Here is a 5,909-nt window from a genome sequence, read left to right as displayed (position 1 = left end):
CTGGGGGATGGGTGAATTGGTTGTGGGACTAGGTGGGGTCAGGAGCTGGGAATCTAAGCTCTCCTCCTCCTGACTTTCAAACGACCTTCCTGCTTCCACTTCTTCCCTTTCCCTGAAACTGCGCCCCCTCCACCACCTGTGCCTCCAGATCCAGAGGCTTCCTGGGCTTCACGGCCAATCTGCTTTCTCTGGACCCAACTCACCACTGTAGGCTCTTAGGTATGACATTCCTGCTCCCAGCTTGGTCATTTTCATCTGCTTTTTGCCTTCATTTTGTTCTAAGTTACAAAGCTTCTTTAGTTTCATCAAAAATGCATCCATATTTCTGACTTTTTTCCTTTTACTATTTGGGATGAATTTAAGAAGAAAAAATTGACAGGAATGTCTTTATCTGATATCTAGAAACTCATTGGAAACAGTATTAAGTGAAGATCACTGAAAGACATGTAGTCCTTCCATACATCTAGATCATCTAAAAAAATTCTTTGAATTTAGCCTGAGCCACAGAGAGCTGTATACCTGAAGGCTATTGCACTGGCTTCCTGAGTTACTGAGTTGCACATTAATGTGATGCCACCAGCTTGTAAGTCCCAAGGAGCTCATTGCTGTGTGTCCAGTAAGGAAGCTTTGAAGGACATTGATCATTGAAATAAACATTGTTCTCTCAAAAGGATCCTCAAGAGAATTTACTTGTCCTATCTTTGTATACTGTCCAGTTTATTATTATTATTATTATTTTTAATTGAGTGATTGGTTTGCTTTTACTCTTTGGTGTGTATGTTTCCCTTTTCCCATTGGCTTCTAGGCAGCTCAGAGCACAATTTTGGGCTTGCTTTTAGCAAGGATATAGAACTTAGTTTTGTGTTCTAGTCTCATTTTTGTTAGTATTTTATCTCCTCCTCTTGTTTACCATTGCCTTTGTTTTTTCTTCCCTCTCACCCACTCCTAATTCTTGTCGTGTTGCTCTGTTTTATATGTGGGTTGCCAATAGCTTTAACTCTTTTTTGTACCATAGAGTTATTGAAATAAGTAAGTAGAAAATTGATAATAGAAATGAATGAATGCAGAAATATTCCCAATTTTGTATTGTTTGATGTATGCCCTCTTTAGTCACAGATTTGGTCATTTCTTACTATTGGTCTAATTTAATCTTTTCCTTTTATAGATGAGGCAAGTGTGGTCTAGATAAATTGATGTAGTCAACATCAGGTACCTTCAAATTGTTGTGATACCATCACAACCCTCCATCCATAGAATTCTTCGCATTTTGCAAAACCGAAACTCTGTACCTATTAAACAATAACTCTTCATTCCCCACTCTCATGGTAACCACCATTGTACTTTCTGTCTCTATGAATTTGAGTGCTCTAGATACCCCCACATAAGTGGAGTCTACAGTATTTGTCTTTTTTTGTGTCTGGCTTATTTTACTTAGTGTAACGTCTTCATGCTACTTGTAGTAGCGTGTTTCAGAATTTCCTCCCTTCTCAAAGCTAAATAATATTCCATTGTATGCATATACACATTTTATTTCTCCATTCCTCTATCGATGGACTCGGGTTGCTTCCGTTTTTTGCCTGTTGTGAGTAATGCTGCTGTGAACATGTGTGTACAGATACTCTTCCTGTGTTGCCCCATTACAGCCACACCCACCTCCCTCCCCCACCCCCTCATTAACCACTGGCAACCCCTAATCTGTTATCATTTCAACAGTGTTGTAGAAATGCAGTCATACAATGTATAACGTTTTGGGATTGGCTTTTTCACTTTGAAGAATTCCCTGGAGATTCATCCAATGCTTGTGAGTATTGACTGTTTGTTTTTATTGCTGAGTGAGAGTCATATTTTTCAAGTATACGCACTGGATCACATCGTTCCATGGTTTACATCTCTGCAGTAGCATATGCAGCAACATCTAAGCTTCCTGCCATATCCTCTAAGGCCTGTTGGGATTTGATCTCCAACCTCAGAGCCGTCCACCATCCACCTTCCCTTGCTCACTTTGCTCTGTTCACATGAGTTTCTTGCTCTTATATGAATACTCAACGCTTTTCTGCCCATCCTTTCTCCCCCTCCCCCTGCCTTTGAATTTACTGTTTCTTCTACCTGGAAAAGAAGTAGTTGCACCCCGTCATATAGCTGTTAGCATGTGCCAGGCATTGTTCTGACTTTACACATCAACATATTTAATTCTCACCTCAGCCCTATGGGGTAAGTACTATTATTATTACAGTTTTACATATGAGGAAACTGAGGCACAGAGAGATTATATGACTTGCCCAGGGTCACACAGTGATTAACTGGCAGGCAAAGCAGGATTTGATTCCAGGAAGCCTGTTACACCCCAGGCTATGTAGAACCCTGGGCTCCCACCCCTATCTCAGCACTGGACCCTTTCCTGTCACTCAAGCATATTTCCTCAGAAAACCTTCTCCAACTGTCAAATCTAAATCAGCATGATCTCTCATATTGCCGTATTTCTTTTTTTACATCACATATTTGTAGATCCATATACTTTCTATGGTATTTTTTTTTTACAAGTTTTTAAGCTTTGTGTAAATGATATCATACATACACATTGAAGATATGGTTGTAGGTCATTTGTTTGAAATAACTGAAGAGTTATCCATTTTATGACTACATATCCATAATTTACCTACTCTCTTGTTGGTGGACATTTCAGTTGTTTCTAATTTTTTTCTGCTATAGACAATACTGGAATGACCAGTCTTGGGCATGTGTCCTTGGAGACATGGGCAAAAGCATCTAATATCGAAAGTTCTATACTCAAGAAGGGGCATAGGTCATGAGAATATTCAACTTTACTAGATATTGCCAAGGTTCTATCCAAGGAAGATGCTACCAGTTTATACTCCCACCAGCAATTTATGAGACTTCCTTTTTCTCCACATCAAAGAATCCGATTTTTGTTCTGAGAAGATCACTCTGGCTGCAAAGTTAAAAGTGAGCTGGGTGGGGGTAGGGAGGTGTGCAAGGGGGGTCCCGGCACGTGGAGAGCTAAGAGGCAGGCCAGCCAAGCTTCCTCAGCTCCAGACTGGTGGTGGAGGACTTCCTGAATGACCCTCTGCTGCCTGTTCCCATTTTCCCTTTTATCATCAGGCTGGCAAGAACAGAACTATCTGCTTCTCAATCAAATAGCAAATTATGTGGGCAACCGAACTGCTGTTCTTTGTAGAAAATTATTATTTATTTTTTATTTAACAAAAGTCAAGGCTGAGAGGGTGCTCCACGGTGCCCTTCTGTGGTTTTAGTGTTTCCTCTGCTTTGGCTCAGCCCCGGCTTGTTTATCATGCATGTGTTGTATTGCAAATGTGGAACAAATGAAGCTGAGATATCAAATTAATACTGTGATCTGTTTTTCTGTCTTGTTGCCATAACAATCTGTGGCTCTTGAAGCAAAGAGAAAATTAGAATTGTATTAAAGGTGTTTACACCATGTACGCTCCATACTGCATTATTATTTATTGCTATAATAAGTGTATTTAACATTTGCTTAAGGAAGGTTGACTGCTACTGCTTTTTGTCTTGTGGTTTTTCTGCTCATCCTTCCAACCTGGCTTTGCTTTTTTTTTTAAAAAAAATAAATTTATTTATTTATTTTTGGCTGTGTTGGGTCTTCGTTTCTGTGCGAGGGCTTTCTCCAGTTGCGGAGAGCAGGGGCTACTCTTCATCGCGGTGTGTGGACTTCTCACTGTCACGGCCTCTCCCGTTGCGGAGCACAGGCTCCAGACGCGCAGGCTCAGTAGTTGTGGCGCACGGGCTTAGTTGCTCCGCGGCATGTGGGATCTTCCCGGATCAGGGCTCGAACCCGTGTCCCCTGCATTGGCAGGCGGATTCTCAACCACTGCGCCACCAGGGATGGCTTTGCTTTTGACCTTGACGTTTCCTATAGTTCTGAGCAAGAAGGATGCTCCACCACCTTGGGACTCCTTCTATTCATTCCTCCCCTTCACCGCCCCCCACCCCAATACTTGGGGCTCTTTCAAGTCAAGAGTCCTGTTAGAAACAAAACAAGACTTGAAATAAGTTTTCCTCCTTTGTTTGCCCCATTCCTGCCTTCTAAACCTGAACTGGAAGTTCAGCATCCTCTGGGAGAAATGAAGAGAAGCTCAGGGGTGGAAGAAAGGAGAATTAGAGCAATTTATGCCTCAGAAGAAGTGCAGTGGAAATCAATATGGCACGTGGAGGCTCATGGTGCGGGTCCCCTAAGATCTCCCTCCATTCCACTCTATTCCCAAGGTCAAGTGCTCCACTGCCCAGAGCCCTCTTTGATGACCTTACTGCCCCCGCCATCACAAGCTGCAATCTGCTGGGACACAAGGTGGCTGAAATGGTGGGGCTGAGGTGGTGGAAGCCCCTCCCCCCACTAACTAGATCAATTTCCGCACGTGGATGCCTGCGTGGGACCGTCCAGTGTTGTAAGCTCCTTGAAGGCAGGCGCTATTCCTGCTACATGTATCAGCCTAAAGTTCCTAGAATAAGGCTGGGCACACACGAGAAACTCAAGAAGAGCTTCATTCACGGATTGTTTGGGTCATCGTGGTAACACCACTAAAGAATATTCTGGTAATGAGGGAAGATGTGTAAAGATGTTCATTAGTTATGCCCATTTTAGAGCATCTGTTGCTGCAGAGACAATGGAATGAAAAGGGATATTTCTGACCCTGAAGAGTCCTCCAGGTGACCTGTGTCTATTTTCTTCTTCTGTGGGGAAGAACGTGGGCAGAGGGGGGACATGGGGCACCTTCACCCGGTGACTCTCTGTGCCCAAAGAGCCAAAGAGGCCCTAGGTGATGACAGAGTTTTAAAATATACTGTTGTTGTCCTTTACTGCCCAGGGGACCTTAAGTCAGGTCTAAAGCCCAGGGTGGGATGTGAAGGCCATTTCTTGTGCCAGTCTCTTCTGGAGCACGATAGACTCAAACCTAGGATGGTCCCTGGTTATGTCAGCAATACAGGCAAAGAAAGCCCAAGAAAAATCAACCTTTGTCTCAAGGCCAAAGTTTTTTTCTTCCTCAAATTCTTGCACAGGGACTTCCCTGGTGGCACAGTGGTTAAGAATCCACCTGCGAATGCAGGGGATACAGGTTTGATCCCTGGTCCAGGAAGATCCCACATGCCATGGAGCAACTAAGCCCGTGAGCCATAACTACTGAGCCCGCGTGCCACAACTACTGAAGCCCACGTGCCTAGAGCCCACGCTCCACAACAAGAGAAGCCACTGCAATGAGAAACTCGCACACCGCAACAAAGAGTAGCCCCCGCTCGACGCAACTAGAGAAAGCCTGTGTGCAGCAACGAAGACCCAACACAGCCAAAAATAAATATATTTTAAAAAAAATTCTTGCACATGGGCGTACACGCGAGTATACACACACACATACACACACACACTTAAAAAGAAAGGAGAAAGAGGGTGAAGATGGCTTTGGAGTCCAGGTTAGCCTGTGAGCCGTCACAGTGTTATCACACAGGAGACAGCTGCTTGTGACTATGGCAACTTGGACCCCGAGGGAGGAGTGTGAAATGGAAGGAATATTAATCACGCTGGTGGGGGGAAGATGCAGGAGTGACAGGAGGGTCTGAGATGGTTGGGTAAGGTTGGCTCTGGGTGCGTCTTTGGAAAAAGCACATCATGTCTTGTAGGTTTCCTGTCTCTTCCTTCAGAGCCCCTCTTTTCTTCCTGGATGCCCATCCTAAGTCCTAGGGCAGAAGCTCCTCTAGAACTAGGGGTGTGGTGTGCAAAAGACAGGAGGCTGAGCCCAGTCATCCTCAAACACCAACTCTTTGTGTTTATGAATGACCTGTTAGAAATGTCCCAACTTAGTCACCTTCTCTCACTCAGACATTTCTGAGAAGGGTGAGTAAGCACAGTAAATTCTTCTCTC

Source organism: Lagenorhynchus albirostris, chromosome 1 (assembly GCF_949774975.1).
Source record: "Lagenorhynchus albirostris chromosome 1, mLagAlb1.1, whole genome shotgun sequence".
Lineage (NCBI taxonomy): Eukaryota > Metazoa > Chordata > Mammalia > Artiodactyla > Delphinidae > Lagenorhynchus > Lagenorhynchus albirostris.
The sequence above is the reverse complement of the archived record's forward strand: the minus strand, read 5'-3'. Positions refer to the sequence as shown.